The sequence below is a fragment of the Lutra lutra genome, chromosome 11 (assembly GCF_902655055.1).
Source record: "Lutra lutra chromosome 11, mLutLut1.2, whole genome shotgun sequence".
In the NCBI taxonomy this organism is placed as follows: domain Eukaryota; kingdom Metazoa; phylum Chordata; class Mammalia; order Carnivora; family Mustelidae; genus Lutra; species Lutra lutra.
The window spans coordinates 39,887,472-39,904,936 of NC_062288.1; the positions used below are offsets into that span (position 1 = coordinate 39,887,472).

The 17,465-nt window shown below is 42.9% G+C and overlaps 1 protein-coding gene across 3 annotated transcripts in view; it reads right to left on the reverse strand.

The window, feature by feature from the left end:
* SLC25A13 (solute carrier family 25 member 13) overlaps positions 1-17,465 on the reverse strand; it is a 184,956-nt gene that overhangs the window by 117,777 nt on the left and 49,714 nt on the right. The gene's annotated exons all lie outside the window — the stretch shown is intronic.

Here is a 17,465-nt window from a genome sequence, read left to right on the forward strand (position 1 = left end):
CTTTTTCTTCTCTAGGAAGCAAGGAGTGATTGACAGCTTCTGAGCAAGGTCATGACATGATCAAATCTGGCTGTTAGGAACAATACAGCAGGACACAGACGCTTTGACTTCCAAGGAGGAAACACATCCACAAAAGCTTTCCCAGAAATGTTCTGTGCCACTATTCTGTATTTTAAATGTCCAAATATTTCAATAATACACTGAAATAGTCCAAGTCTCTGGAGGATAGAGAGGGAAGAAGAAAACAGGAGTGTTTTCCTATGTTTCTCAAAACACTTAATTACTTCTAAGCATCTCATAGAACACATTTTTATACAAAGTTAAGTGTTACAAAGTTAAGTGTTTTCCAGAAAGTCACCTGATCATAATAATGTCACAAAGAAAGGAAAATCCCATCGTGTGTTCAATAGACGATTTCTGTCATTCACAATTCAAAACACATCCTTCCAAATGCAAGGGAATATTTGGGACCAGGAACAGTATGTGTTACATAAATATGTCTGCCCAAGAACATCTTCTCTACCACTCAGTGTGTCTCACTTAGAGTCTATGTGCAAGCGAGACCGGGGTAGACAGGGAGGGAAAAGAAGCAAAGAGGAATCAAACATTCTCAGGGGTCCTTGACGAGCTTATAGCCTGTTGGGGGAGCACAAGGTAGTCACGTGCATATCTACCCACCAGAATGCACGAGTTGAGGGTCATAAGTTTTAAAGAAGACAGAGTGTTACGGGGACACAACAGGAATGATTTATTCTGCCTACAAACCTAGAGAATGCTTCATGGAGATGTGGCATTTAAAGAAGAAATTTTAGGGGCACCTGGGTGGCTCAGTTGGTTAAGTGACTGCCTTCGGCTCAGGTCATGATCCTGGAGTTCCGGGATCCAGTCCCGCATCGGGATCCCTGCTTGGCAGGAAGTCTGCTTCTCTCTCTGACCCTCCCTCTTCTCATGCTCTCTCATTCTCTCTCTCAAATAAATAAAATCTTTCAAAAAAAATTTTCTTAATTGAGAAGATCTTAGAAATCATCTACTTCAACCTCCTCATATTACTTTTTTTTTTTAAGGTCTTATTTATCTGACAGAGCGTGTGCACGCACAAGCAGGGGGAGCAGCAGAGGGAGAGGGAGAAATAGACTCCCTGCCCCAGGACCCCAGGATCATGACCTGAGCTGAAGGCAGACACTTAAATGACTGAGCCACCCAGGCAACTCCTCATTTTACTTTTGAGAAAACTAGAAGTCAATGACTTATGTGAAGGGGAAGCAACTGAATCTGGCATTCTGGCCGAAAAACCAGGTGTCCTAGTTTCCATCTGACTGAGACCAAATTCCAGCTGGGATGGGAAGATGGCGAGAAGGTGAAGGGCAGAGAGAAGACGTTCCACACTGAGGAAAGAACAGAGGAAAACACAGAGGTGACAACATATGGGGTGTGCTGTGCTTAGGGAAGGATGCAGGTGTTGCCAACCCCATATCTAACAGGTTGTGAAGGGTGAACAATGACTTAAGCTATAATAATGCCACCTGTGGAACACCTTAAAGGCCCAAGTTACTAAATCCTGTCTTCTTTGCAAGCAGTGAGGTCACTGAAAGTTGGAGTGGGGGGCACTAATAAATATCAGGTTCAGATCTTTGTCTTAGAAAAGGAATTGGGTAGGACGCCTGATTGGCTCAGTTGGTTAAGCCGCTGCCTTCGGCTCAGGTCATGATCCCAGGGTCCTGGGATCGAGTCCCACATCGGGCTCCTTGCTTGGCGGGGAGTCTGCTTCTCTCTCCGCCTCTGCCTGCCACTCTGCCTGCTTGTGCTCTCTCTCTCTCTCTCTGTCAAATAAATAAATAAAATCTTACAAAAAAAAAAAAGTAAGGGAATTGGGGTGGAATATGAATTTAACAGAGCAAGAGGAGATGGGAGATAGTGTGAGAGCAAGAGACAGCAGGGGTCTAAGCCAGAGCTATCACACCAGGATTGAAAAGAGAGGAAAGTCCAGAGAAATACAGTTGAGGCAGGAATGACAGAACTTGGTAGAGATGGATGTCAGAGACCGAGGGCCAGGAAAAGGGCCTCACTACAACCAAAACATCCAACCTGTCTAACTAAGCAGGAAGATATGACCAACAAAGAGCAAGAGAAAAAAAGAAGAGGGAACGGCCTTGCAAGACAGTAAGACCAATTCTGACTATTCCATTTGAGGTACTGGTAGGACACTGAATATGGTGTCCAGCAGGAAACCAAAAGCACCAGTGTGGAACTCGGGAGAGGGGCCGACAGGAGTTGAACTCCAAAAAAATTCATGCTGAAGTCGTAAACCCCAGTACTTCAGAATATGACCACTGCTTGGAAATAGGGTTGTTGTAATGTAATTAGTGAAGATGAGCTCCGACCCGAATAGGGTGCGCACCTAATCCAGTATGACTAGAGTCCTAAAAAGTGCATGTTTGGACGCAGACATGCACACAGGAAGAATATCTGTGAAGATAAAGGCAGAGATCAGATGCTTCTATAAATAAAGGAATGCCAGAGATTTCCAGCAAACCACCAGAAGCTTGGGGACAGGCGTGGAACAGATCTTCCCTCCCAGCCCTCAGAAGAAAGCAACCTCGCTGACACCCTTGATCCCACCCTCCACAACTGTGAGACAATAAATTTACTTATTTTTAACGTCTTCCAGGTTGGGGGAACTTTGTTATAGCAGCCCTAGCAAACTCATACAAAGGCTAAGACAGGAAACAGATCTGGGAGTTTTGAAACAAAGCTGCCTTAAAGCTGTGAATGAGGCTGCCCAGAGGCTGCTCAATCAGGGCTCACACTCCGTTCTCCACACTACTGAAGCAGCAGAGAGGGAAGGCATCTCTGACTCTCATTCTTCTCGCCACTGCTCCTACTCCCAAGACTCCTCTGAGCAGGTACCAACAACCATACAGCCACATTGCTCACCAAACTGCTTGTTGGCAATCTGTCAAGGCACAAAATAATCCTATTTGCTCGATTATCCCCGCACAGACGTGTGGTTAATCAAAAGGGAATTGCACAGTGTATTATTCAAAAAAGAGGCATTTTTTAAAAATTTAATGATTGGAATAAAGACTTAAATACAATAAAAAGAGTATCTTACATCTCTCAAAATGGTATGAGAAACCTATCTATATGCATGAACAAATCCTCATCTGGCAACGTCAATGTGGTTTCTGGCCATTTGGCCAATGAATACTCTGGTATTTTAGGCATGTTACAGATACCAAAAAGGTATGTAATTTGGTAATCCTGTTAGATACAAGTATTATACATCTATGTAGGAGGTAGACAGATGAACCATGAAATCATAATGTCTTACTGTTCAGCAAGATCATTTAGGATTTTCAAGGTAATCTGACTAGAGGGCTAAGAGAATAATTACACAGTACTATATTCCTTTACAGCATGCTATCTACACACACACACACACACACACACACACACACACACACACACAGACGTATATATGTATTTTCACATAAACAGTACTTCAGTCTTGCTTTATAGATTTAATGGGTATTAGAGTAAATTACAACAAAAAATACAAGCTTAATCAAGTTCAGACCTGGCTGGTGAGCTCACTTGGTTCCGTTTCCACCCAAAACTTCTCTGACAATGTCCGATGCCCTCTAAAATAAATCCCACAACTCTTGTCAGACTCCGTGATCGCTACCTGCAGAACAGTGTTCGAGTGCGCCCACCCACAGCGACTAAGAACAGGACACGGGTCAGCAAAGAGAAGCAAACCCAGCAGTCCATTTTCAAAGGCCTTCAACCACTCGGATGAGTGAAAAGTAGGTTTCTAACTACTGTTCTTGGTTCCAATGTCACCAGAGATTTTTTTAAGGAAGTCGTTTTTATGTTTCAAACCACTTGAGCCATTATTCTCCTCGTTCTAAAGCCACCTGGAACAGCAGCAATGTTACAACCCCATGAGAGCCACGTAAAGCGGCCTAAACACCACATCCTGCAATCAAATACGGAGGCATGCAGAAAAGGGATTCCAAGTGGACTGTATATGCACACTGGGCTCAGGACTGCATAAGATTACATAACTCTTAAGTACACAGTCGGATACTAGAAGGACACATACCAAACGATGCCAGTGTTTCCTTATACTAGCATCCCCTTAGGTCTCCTCCTCCCATATTTGCAAGGCATAGCTCTTAGCCTAGAGATGCTTAGAGAGTGCAGACTGAAAACTATATTATGGGAAAAGTGGTGAGTAACAGAAGTGGAGAGGAAGGAAAGATTATTATTATATTGAGGGAAAAGAGATGGGGACTGTCAGTAGCATCACATGATGTCAGAGGGACGATGCAACCAAGTGGACGTGTACCATCAGTCTTGCAGAAGGAACATGTGACCAAGCAGAGATGGGAGGTGGGAGAAGGAGAGGCCGCCAAAAGCAGTGGGGCTTCAATGCCTACTCTGTGTGCAGGGAAGACACAGGTGAAAAGTGCAACCCCTGCCACCACCACCCACCCCCCGCCGCCGAACTGATGGCCTGGGACAGGGTGGCAGATGGTGGGTCAGGAACCAAGGCAGGAAGGCTGCAGGTGAAGAGCCACCAGCAGTGCGAGAATGCTGGAGTAAGGGCAGGGGCAAAGGGGCTCACATCCTGACAGTACCCAAAGTCTGAAATTCTTCGTAACACGATGAATTGTGCTTTAAACCATTTAGTCTGGCAGAGGAGTGTTAACTGAGCTGGAAGGAGAAGAGCCAGGCGTTGGGGGATGTGTTGGCTAAATCCAGGAAAGAGCCATGAAGGCCTGGAGGAAAGGAAGGGTGGCTTAGGACAAGGCGAGGGGAGTCTAGAGTGCTACGCTCTCCAAAGAGGGCAATCTGACAGCACAGCAAGAGTCTGAGAAGTGCCCACACTCTTTGACACCACAATCCCGATTCCAGGCTGTGTCCTAGAAAATAAGGAATGAACGTGCACGAACTTTTATGTATAAGGATGTTCAAGTGGCACGGTCAATAGTGCAAAAAGTGAAAACAACCTCAATATGCAAAAATACGTGACTAATTAAATACAGGAACATCCATATACAGAATACTCTCCAACCACTATCCTTGTTACAAACAGATTCACATTATTAAGTAAAAGGTCAGTTATATGAATGGATACAAAAAAGATTCCACTTTGTTAAAAGAGGACAAAAATAATAACACATACATAAAAGTGCAAAGGATGTATGCCAACATGTTGACAATGGTTCTCTCCAGGTAGTTAAAATCTTAGAAACAAAGTATTCTCCTTTTGCTTGCCCATATTTTTAAGTCTTTTCCATAATACGTGTCCTGAATTACTTTTGTAATGAGAAAAAGAATTAAAGTTTACATGAAACAAAACATCAAGGATCTAAGCTTAGGCAGTGGCAGGCGGACTGAATGAGGGATGGGGATGGAGGAGGAGGGTGACTGAAAAAAGAAACAAATGACAGAAAGTCACATTAACCGGCTATCCGAGGAGGACAACCTCCAGCTTCTCTTCCTGCCGGCTGTTGCTTATTCCTGCTCAGCAGTGGCTTATACCCCATGTGGTCCCTTTCATCCTCTGCCTGGCTTCCACCTCCAGGCCAACTCTGTGGCTAGGAAAGTTTAAGCAACTGCACATAAGGATCTGATCTGCTCAGCCTTCAGGAAGTTTGGTTGTAGACAATGCACCATATCAAAATCCAATTACCACTTTTACTTAAGGCTCCTAACCACAAGAGTGCTTCGCAAAAATAACTTCTTCTTATAACCCTCTTCCGTGTGTTACAACAGAAGCCAAACAATTGTCCAGGATTAATGGCAGAGATAAAAGTCAAAACGAACTCCAAAAACTCAGTTCCAACCACCAGACCACCCAGGTTCAATTATCTGTGAATGTCGGGGGCGGGGTGGGGGGGGGGGGCGGGGGAGGGGGGGGAGGGAAGACCAGAAACACAGAACTGGGCTTTCCTATGATCCCAAGTTTATCAAAAGAGCTTTGGCCTCCACGATTTTAACATCCTCAACAGCTTTTGGGGTTTTCCAGCTCTTTTATTTCCCTCCCAAATGCCTTGCAAATATATGTGGTTCAGGCCACCAAGCAAATATGTTCCCTGCATCTCTGGTGTACCAGGCAATGCCCCAGGCACTAAGGATACTATGCATATGAGTAAGATGGACAGAATCGTGTCCTCAAGGAATTCCATTCTAGTGGAGAAGAGAGGCAATGAGCACAAACATACCCACATAAAAATAAGATGATTCATAACCAGGTAACTTCTGTGTAGAGCATAAGATAGAGGAATGCCTTAAAGCAGCTGTTTCTCAGCCCCAGACGGCCTATTCAATGGTCTTTGGAGGGACCTGGGCAGCCTTTTGTTTCTTCCCACTTCCCAAGTGATTCTACTGTGCAGCCAAGCTTGAGAATGATGGGGATGGGAGATGGGCTGCTCTGCCTATGTGGTCAGGAAACACATCTTGGGAGGTAGCATGAAGATCTGAATGGTGAGAAGGAGGAAGCACTGGGAAGATGTGGAGCAAGAATTCTGGGGGCAGAAGAACCTCACTGCCTGCGCCAGCCCTAAGACAAGCCAACCCTGGCAAGCCCCATGGGGCAGGGAGCCACCAGAGGGCTGGAGACTAGAGGACGAGGGAAGTAGGAGGGAGACAGGGATGAAGGAGCATGCAGGGCTGTGTGAGGTGATGTGGACCGTACCACAAGGACGCACGGGGGACAGCCTCTACCAAGGACTTTAGACCCAGGAATGCTGGGATTGCATGGGAAGAACACAGACTGCAGTGGGAGGCAGTGAGCCCAATCCAAAGAGGCTGCGGCAGGCTGGGTCAAGGGTTTGCTTATTAGCAGAGAGATCTGAGAAGTGTATAAATCCAGGGCTTGTCTGAGAAGTCACAGCACACAGCTAGCTATTCAAGCTCGGGGAGTCAGGTGCCTATCAGGGACACCCAATGGCCTATGGCCCCAGGAGCTACGGCAGCTAGAGGTAGAGACTCTGAGGCCCTGCGGTCACGCAGGATATGAAAACTACTAGTTGGGCAGATGGTGGAGGAGCTCGTAAGTAAATGGTGCCAGTTGATGATCAGTGAGAAAACAAACAAAGCCGTAAACCCAATCAGGCAAATTCATTCCAACTGTTCTTAACACACTTTAAAGAGACAATGAATTATTATTACCTAATTGTATATGCTAAAATCATCAGGAGTAAGGTGGAAAGTGGCCTGAGTTCCAGTTCTTTCTTTGCCTGAGTGGCTGAATGATTTTGCTGGGCAAGTTGGAGCAGATCTCCTTCCCTGATCTATGAAGGAGGTTTTCTCCGATGCCTTTCAGTCCAGAATCCTGTTTTCTTTCATGTTCGGCCACAGGGAGCCCTCCCGTGCCCACCGTGGTTCCAGCACTGGCACTGCTGGGAGCACATCTGTTCTGAGGCCAGCTGGGCTCCTCAGTTCTACACACACTTGGGTTCAAATCTCACTGCAGCGTTTGCCAGGGGTCTATTTAAATTCACTGGCTCCAGTGAAATCTGGCAGATTGAATATTGTTCAAACAAGTAGGCTACTGCCTGGCTTTAAAAACCTATTAAAGATTTTATTAGCAATTTTAGTGTATTGTTATCATGAGTTTCGCCTATAAATACCACCTCTACATATATCACTGCCTCCATATTGCCAACAGTAGATAAATACACAGGCTCTCATAGTTGTGAACTTGACTCAGTAAGTGATAAGCTCCTATTTCCAGATCTACCTGTCTGTCCACCTATTACAGTTCACTTCAAACAGCACTCAAGTGGCCCAGGGCCAACTGTGCCAACTACTGGGATTCATACAGGGCATTCTTACACCTCCAACAATGCCTGCCTTATCAGAAGGATCTGCACATTTAACAGGTATGACTCACCCCCATTCTACTTATCTTCTGCTAACAGTCTGCTGAACCACACACTCAAAAAGGTCTTTCACACCTCTACACATTCTACATCCGGTTCCTTCTTGCCCCTGTTAAATAGTACTGCCCACTGCCAATGACCTCAGGAGAATCTGTCTTCATGTCCTGTCACCTCCCCAACCTTTTAAACTCTGAATCATAAAAAAGTTCTAATTGTGGCCAATCTCCACAAGAGTAATACTGCATTGAGGAAAAGAATTCCCACAGGGTGTTTAAAGCTAGAGACAAATCATATTCTCTATCTCCAATAGACTCTAGATAAATATCCTCTTTGTTCTTAAACACTAATAGGGATTGTAAACAGAAAAATAACAAAAACCCTAAAAAGTTTAAAGGGGACTTTTAATGGAAGAGAAAAACTGAAAGGGAGAAAGACCACTGGTTTAAATTAAAAAAAAAAAAAAAAAAAGCGAGGGGTGGGAAGAGAGTAGTTCTAAGCCATAATGGAAAAGTCACTCAGGTAAGCAAAGTAAACTAAAAAATCTATTTCCGAGATCTTCCTTTGTCCTTTTAAGCCTGGATGAGAAGGTTTCAATTCTATTAAAATGGTAAATGAAGAAGGATAATGGAGATATGTCAGCTTTAGATAAGATAATCAGGACCTAAAATGCCACCAGGCACACAAATTTGTTACCTAGCATGTTTTCAAGTGACTGCTGTATACTTGCTAGCACTCTGCATAAAGCAGCAGGTTGCTTGTCAGGTTACCACTGGATAACCAGGTACTTTAATGCTTCCAGTAGAGCACGTGCTGCCAAACCCTTTACTTACCCGACTTCAGTCTTCAGTTTAATTTTCCCTTGGTTTAGCACTAAAGAGCACAAAAAGTACCTTCCACTCAAGAGATTTTGAGTACTTAAAGCACAGGAGACAAGGTGAAGAACAGAATTTTCTCATGCATACTTTCAGCACAGGCCTATATTAACTATGGGTGTTCTTTGCTCAAATAGCATTTTAAAAATACCAAAAATTGATTGAGTTGAATGATTTTTTAATTGGGACACAATGCCTTTCTCAACGTGTTTTTCTGAATCTTTGAAGCAAGGTAATGATGATTACAGGGATATTCGAAAACAGATGAGCACCTAAGCACAGACATACAGAAAGTGACAAGAGCCAATATGCTACTTTCTTGCATCTGCCAATGACAACTGCCAGTTAGTCACTTTATTAAAAACAAAATTAAAAATAAGCAGTAAAATAAATTTTTTAAAAAACCTATGAAATCAGGTTCTACTGATTCCTCTTCAGGGACTATTATCAATTACTCAGAAGTATTTCAACTTTTTCTTTCATTCAGTTTAAGTCTTACACTATGGATACACACAAATACCTTTTCCGATGTGATCATAACATAAGCACTTGGCAAAGCAAAAATTCAATGTCTGAAATAGCCTTTATCATATTTTTAAAAATAAAATTATTCATGCTGTGGGCAAGAAGAAATAAAAGCACACAGGCTTAAGCCAGAATATCATACACACAAAAAAGCCAACATTAATATCTGCTGTGCCAGCTGAATTCAAATTAACCCAATTTTACATGTTAATTAAACCAGCTATTTTCTTCTTATTGTATTTTTGCTTCTTAAATAGTAGAGTCTACAAGTGATTCCCAACAGACTTGTTCCAACAACAATGACGTATTCATTTACTTCTATTATGACCATACAATACAGTAACTGAGCAGTAATTTTTCACAGTCAATTACATGTGTGGTTCTTTATGCTTAAAGATGCTGAAATAATGTGTACTATAGACCCATATGCCTGCATCTCTACTCTGCCTGAGGCAGTTGCCTGGGTAACACATTTTCTCTTCGGTTTAGCATAACCCTTCATTGAATATCATTAGGTGTCATTAAATAGCAAACATTAACATGAACTTCAATACACTACTTAGATAGAGTCATTTTACCCATGTAAACAAGTGCTCCATCATTTATAAGAAGCTTAAAATAGATTATGATTTTCTGTATTTAAGACCATGAAAAAGAAAAAAAAAAGTACCCACGTGTTGATTCCAAATTCAATTTGCAGAAATTTCTGATAACATAAGAGAATTCAGACAAGTTCCAGGGGTAACACGTCTTACCATATTCAATGTAAACAAAAAAGGACTGGGCTTTTTACTCAGAGTTTACTTTTCAGATTTACTCAAAGTTGTACAACAATTCCATCAACTGCATCTCAGACCATCAAAGACTTTTTATAACAAGGTGTGAAGAAGGCACTTGAGTTCAGCAACAAAATTAACTTAGAGGATAAGGTGCTTAAAACTCAAGGCACACAGTAATAAATAAAAGTATAGGAGACATCATGCATTATCTAAAATATTTTAAACATTAAAAATTTAATAATGTGTTCTATAGTTTAGATATGGCAACATATGGTTTTATTCACAGTTTTCTAGAGCCAGTGCCTGCATTAAGAGTAGCCACCATCCCAAATACTCCATTAGCCCTCCCTCCCATGCCACCGCAAACCAGCACTCATGTCTAAGAAGAACAACGCGCTTGGCTCTACAGCACTTACAGCCTCCCCACCAACCCTCCCAAGCAGATTACAGTTCAGAAACAGTGGACTTCTGATTTTTGAGACATAATTGTAATTCCAAATTAAGTCTAAACTCTCGGCCTAGAAGCAATTACAACTTGCCTTGTATCATCTGCATTGGAAAGGGTCTCCGAATTTACAATGCTCATTTTAAAGGACACATACAAAATGGAAATGAGTCCTCAGGTGGCAGTGCCAAATCCAATATACTTTCTCACCTTTACCAGTATAGGAGGAAGGCAGCTCCAAAATCCTGGAAAGGAGAGGGGGCAGGTGAGGCAGGGTGGAGGGGAGGGCTGATCAAGGTTCAGGAGTCAACTGCAAAGCTGTCCAGTCAACCTAAGAGTCACTATGAAGAAAAGCTCTGCCAAGAACAAGTGAGTTCTTGGTTATGGGACTGAGATCCCAAGATACAACTACGACGGTGAACTGTGTCTTTTTTCTCCTTCCCAGATCTGTTTTCTAATCCACGATAAGGAAGAAATGGCCACACAAAATACCATGACTTAGCCTCAGGTCCCATGCTTCCACCTCCCACAGCTCCACAAATACTCCTGTAGCTGCTTGAATAAAACTTCCATTGTCATGTTCAGTCCAGGGGCTGGGATGCAGTTGGAGAAAAAAATATATATACCTGGTATTAAATGTGTTTTGGTTTTTTGGTTTTAGCACTCTGCTCTGAAGTGAGGTAAATTGTGAGAAACAAACTGATAGCACTAGCACTGATAAATCTTTACGCAAAACATTTTCAGGATATACTGGGATCAGTACAGATTCAGTCACAACCCAATGCCTCTATGAGAATTCATATTCTGAATGATTATCTAAGACACTCTGTGATTTCAAATAAAATTTTAAAATTAAGACTAGGTTGCATAAACCGCCATTATTGCAAAAAGAAGCTTAATAACTTAAACAATATGAGAATTGAAATAAAAAGTGAATCCTGATTATAACTGCTCGATTAAGTAGTGTTTCTGGATTTTACCCCCAGTTCATAATAAACAGGCTGCTATTTCCATCCTTATCCCCAATAAAGATTAATTAAAATTTTACTACACGAGCATAACTTGCTTGCCTAAGACTGGTAAGAATCTTGAAAAGAAATTTTTTTGTATTTAATTGTATTTTACTACATAAATAACCATGAACAAAATACAATAAATTCATCTGTTAACACAGACCACCCACACAAATGTAGATTCTCATTAAAACAACCAAAAACATTTATTATAACTTTTTAAGCCTGGCCTACATAGGTTTATATTTTATTTTATTCTCTGAAAGAACCAATATAAATGTTGAAAAAGAGCAAAAAGGAAAAAGGAAAAAATTTCTGCCCACCATGTTTCCCCATCCTATTCCACACTATCTCTGTATTCATTAGCAAGTCCTATTTCTAAAGGTTTCCTCACAATACCAAGCTTTTTTAAAAAGCAGGCAATTACAACACAGAATAGCGATTGTAAAGAATAATCAAAATTAGAAACTGCTAGGAGTACTTTATATTTTTGCAAAACCAAATTAAGCTACGAGACTTTTGAGACTCTTTTGCTTTTTCTGGATATAATTACTGCTAATTGTGGAAAAGCAACATCAGCGTTTTAATGCTTTTTCCTTCAGTAAGTTGGTGACTGTTTTACTTCCTGACTTAAAAAAAAAAAAAAGAAAACCCTGTAGAAGAAAGCACTGATGAGGACATTGTAAAAAGCACAGAAAAAGGTTTCAATATGAATTACACATTCAGCCAATCCTCGGACACTTTAAAAAGGGGTTTTCACCCATGGAAATGCAACACCATTAGTGAATTCTAAAATTGTTAAGTTAATAACCAGAAGAAGACTGTGAACTTAAATGCATTCAGAGATAAGACATGACTGCATTTATTTAACTCTACTGCAGAAGGCCTGAACTCACCAGACCGTAAGCAGAGACGATAAGGGCAGAGAACAGAGCTGCACGGGCAAGAGGGACAAGGGGCAGAGGGGCGATGGCGAATGGCGCTCAGTGAACATCCAGGCCTTCTCAGGGTGCTGAAGGGAAGGATAGGAGTCTGAAAAGGATCAAAAACCTAATCCTATGAGTGGTTTTCTTGATACAAAGAATCTCTCAGAGTAATTTTACAAAAACTAGAATGACCCCAGACTATTGTGGCAGCAGCCTATTTAGGGAAGATAAAAGTGAAGACATGAGAAGAAAAAAGATTTGCTGAAAGTTCCAGCACCTATTAAAGTGGCAGACTGCATAAAATGTTAGTGACTCTGGGAGAAAAATGCCAACAGAGGATTTTAACATGCTGAATTTCAATATGGAACCAAAAGGAGAGCCTGAGACTCTCACCCCCTCATCATCTATCTGATGATATGTCACACAGTGATGGCACTTCACATGCCCCATCCATTCAAAGTCATTCCACAGATATGGATGGAGGGCTCCTACATGCTGACCTTACCATCCCAGGAGCTGCAGATTTGACAGTGGACAAAACAAATATCCCCGCCTTCACAGAGCTTACAGGAAGTGTGTGTGAGGAGGTGGAGGGGGACACAGTAAAACAATGAATAAAATCTTTATGTTGCAAGATAACCACTGTGAAGGACACCAGAGTAAAAAGGAAAAAGTATGTTAGGGGTACAACTTAAAATAGCAGGCGCAGGGAAAGCCCACCTAAGAGGGTGTCATCAGAGCAAAGACCTAAAGGAAGGAAGGGAGCTTCTTAGGGGAAGAGGAAATACAAAGGCCCTGAGGTAAGACTGAGCTCGGTGTGTTCAAGGTGCAGCAAGATCAGTGCAGGGGCCGAACAAAGTCCTTAGGAGGAAGAACAGGAGCCGACGAAGCAGGGGGAAGGGAAGGAACGTGGCCACTGTAAGGCCTTGCTGGCCGCAGTCAGGACTTGGGCTTTCACTCTGGGTGAAATGGGGAGGCAAAATAGGTTGTGAGTCAAGAGTGACATGATCCAACTTAAGTCTGAACAGGATCACTCCGGCTGCTGTGCTGAGCAGACGGAAGGGAAGCAAGAACAGAACCAGGGAGACTTATTAAAAGGCTATGACAGAGATCTGGGTGAGAGATGGTCTCACCTCAAACTCATAGTAGCAGCAAAGGAGGAAAGAAACAGCCACATTCTGGATGCACTGTAACTTCCTGCCACAGTGCTACACATGGAATAAAAGAAGAACCTAAATCATATAAAGTGCAGGGTCATGTTTACTGGGAGATCACTGACTCACTAGCAATGAATCTACAGAACTGGTCAAACGGGGGCCACACACCGATCACCAGCTGCACTGAATCACTGCGGAGTGAGTTAATGAGACTTCCAGTATTGTTCTGAGTGTGTGCTCATTTAATACAGTTCTAGTTTTAAAAATTTTGAAAATTTAGATCAGCTTGAAGAGAAAACAAACACGAGCAGAACTACAGCAGTGGGAACCTCTGGTCCCCTGCTGTCCCTCTTCACCCTCACTAGCAGCCAGGGCGTCACCACATTTTCTGGTTACGTGGGCTCAGTGTTAGAAATCCACCTGCTGAGTCTTTCACTAAGCACCTCCCCTGGTCAGGGAGCCGCAAACTGCCCGTTCTCCAGAGAGGACCACGGCAGTTAGGAAACTGGGTTGGAAACTTCCTTATAATTTGTCCCCTGTCCCTTTAGGAAACAAGACAAAGTAACTGAACTTGTCTTAGCATTTGCCTTTGCACCTTTTCTCGTGTTTTGGACTTGCCTCAGATACTAAGTCTTTGTCTCTCCCAGTCAACTTTCTGCCGTCTCCCATTTCCATACTGTCCATACTGGTATCATGAAACCGGAGGAGAAGCTGTTGCTCCTGCCACTGTGCTAAGAAATTGGACAGATGGAGTTTTACTATATTTTGAGGGTAAAGCCAACAGATCTGATGAAAGATTAAATGTGAAGTGTGAGAGGAAAATAGGAAGCAGGGATGTCTCCAGGGTTTAGGACCTGAACGACAGTTACGATGGAACATCCTGAGATAACAAATAAGAAAGGAAGAACATTTTTGGAAAAAGAATCAGGAACTCAGTTTAGGACACTTGAGGTTTCCAGAGGCCTGCTAAATATGCAAATGGAGATCTTAAGCAAGCAGCTGGGCAGACAGGACCCTGGAGTTCAAGTAGAAGAGAGGGCTAGAGACATAAAAGTAGGAATTATGACGTATTTAGAACTGTGAAGTGAGAGGAGAGACTGCAAAGAAGTAGTCAGAAAAACTAGCAGTCCAAGGACTGAGCTCTGAGGATGGGAGATGAGGAAGAACCGAAAAGGGGAATGAGAATAAACAATCAGGGAAATAAAAGAACGTGATGAGTGTCCTGAAAGTGAAAGAGTATTTCCAGAAGGTGCAAGGGAGAAACTATGTTAACCGGAGGACTTGGGACTGGATTTTCCTATCAGTTCTGTGAGGTAACAGAGAAACTATAGAGATCCCTGCCCCTGGATCATGGGCACACAGCTCCTAATAAACCCCTTGGAATTGCCTGAGTGACAGCTGTGGCTTTGTTCTAGTAAGGCGACTCTGGGTGGGACCCTGAATAGGAGCTGGTCACCAAGAAGACCAAGCCATCACTGGCAGCTTGGAATTTTCAGCCCATCCCCCATTCTCCAAGGAGGGCAGAGGGGCTGCAAATGGACCGATCAACTACATGGTGAAGCCTCCATGAAAATCCCAGAAGCGTCCAGGGAGCATCCAGATTGGTGAACGTGTGACAGTTCTGGGAGACAGCATGGAAACTCCATACCTGCGCAGCTCTTCCATTTGGATGGTCACCTGTAGCCTTTATCATATCCTTTCATAAAAACCTGGGAAAGGGTAAGGAAACTGTTTTCCTGAGTTCTGTGAGCCACTCTAGCTAGTTAACCAAACTCAAGGAGGGGGTCATGAGAACCTGCGATTTACAGGTGGTCAGTCAGAAGCACAGGGAACAACCTTATCTTACAACTGGCATCGGAAGCAAAGGCACAGACAGGCGGTCTTGTGGGGCTGAGCCCTCAACCCGTAGGATCTGATGCTGTCTCCAGGTAGCCACTGTCAGAACAGAGTTAAACTGTAAGACACCCAGCTGGTGTCACAGAATTGCTTGGTGTGGGGGAAAAACCCCATACATTTGGTGACCAGCAGAGTCAGAGTGAAGCGTCCTGTGTGAGCAGTAAAGGAGATACACACAGGAGGAAGAGTAAGTGTTTCCTTCTCAGGATCTTAACAAGAGCAGAACAGTGGAAGAAAATCCACGCCGGAGGGCACTCAAGCACAAATGGGCAGGGGTGAAGAGCAGAGGGCTGGAACAGAACGCTCTCGATGAACTTTTCAGAAAGAACAGAAGCAAGGCAGAAGCTGGAGGAGAAAGTGGAATCATGAGAAGATATTCTTCATTTGGTAAAGATATTGGAAAATATGTGGGTCGCCAGGAAAAGATGCCAGCAGTGAGGGCGGAGGAGTGGCAGGTGATATGCAGAGGAGGAGGAAGGAATGCTGGAACATACCTGGGAGAACGGGGAGAAGGGAAGGCGGACTACACCATCACAGATGGTACCTCACTGGGAGATGACACAGAAGTGTGCACAGAGCAAGGAATAATCCCATTTAATCAGGTGAGAAAACTATCTCTGAAAGTTTAGGTCACTTGTCTAAGCTAAGGCTCCAGAGCTTTTAAGAAATTAAGTAAGATGTAAATGTGGCTTTTTTCAACCACTATCTAGTTCCTTCCACTATACAATGTCTTTGCCATGTGAACAATCCTTTCTGTCTGAGGAAGTAGTGACCAGAAGAATCACACTGAGATCTGTAATATCGAAGACTTTTTCCTTGTAGGAGTGGACAAGGAAGGCAAATGCTTGGAAGCGTTTGATGCAGGAAAGTGGGAGGTAGACAGAAGGAAGGAAAAGCATATCCTGAGTGTAATTAGAGTTCATCCAGTTCCTCACAGTGTGTCCAGTTCCCTTCGAAGAGAACCCTGGGAAAATGTCCTTATGACCCAAGTAATGTAAGCCACCTTAAAAAGCAATGGCCCACAGCTTCGGTGAGTATTAGAAGAAACTGGGGAAATGATTAAAAATATATATTCTTGTCTTCAGTAGCCATAAAAAGGAATGAAGGTGATTTCTTTATATATTTAAAGTGATCTCTAGGATATATGGCTAAGTGACAAAAGCAAGTGTATGTATGTCCTAGGGACTAATCTTACACGTATGTTGTGATAATTAACTTAATGTGTCAACCTGATTGGGATCTAGGGTTAAACATTATTAAACATGTCCAGATTAAACATTATTTCTGGGTGTATCTGTGAGGGTGTTTCTGGTGAGATTAGCATTTAAATAGATGAACTGAGCCAAACCCTCCCCAACGTGGGTGGGTCATCCAATCTGTTGAGAGCCTGAATAGAAGAAAAGATGAGAGAAGACTTTGCTCTCTGTCTGCCTGACTGAAGGGGGACATCCATCTTCTCTTGCCCTCCAACTGGAACTCACACCATTGGCTCCCCTGATTCTCAGGCCTTTGGCTCCAGAGTGACCTACACCACTGACCTTCCTGGGTCTGCAGCTTGCTTTCTCAACTTCAGAATCACATGAGCCAATTCCTTATAAAAAAAAACTCTCCCTCTCTGCTCCCTCTCCCCACCCCTACACACACACACACACACACATATCTCCTATTGGTTGTGTTTCTCTGGAGAACCCTGACCCACCACACACATGCACATATGCACACACTATATATTATCTCTCATAGGTATGATTGGGCCAGAAAAATGACCAATTTCCTTATACTTGGGGGAGAAACACCATATGGAAGAAGCAGCCACGAACCAAATGAAAGAAGAGTGACCTCTAAGGGGAGAGAGGAGACATGTTAAGTCACATTTCTGAGGATACCTTGCTTCTGTTAATACAGCTTTGACTTGGGCAACATATGTTTTACATATTCAAGAATTAAATTAAATCTA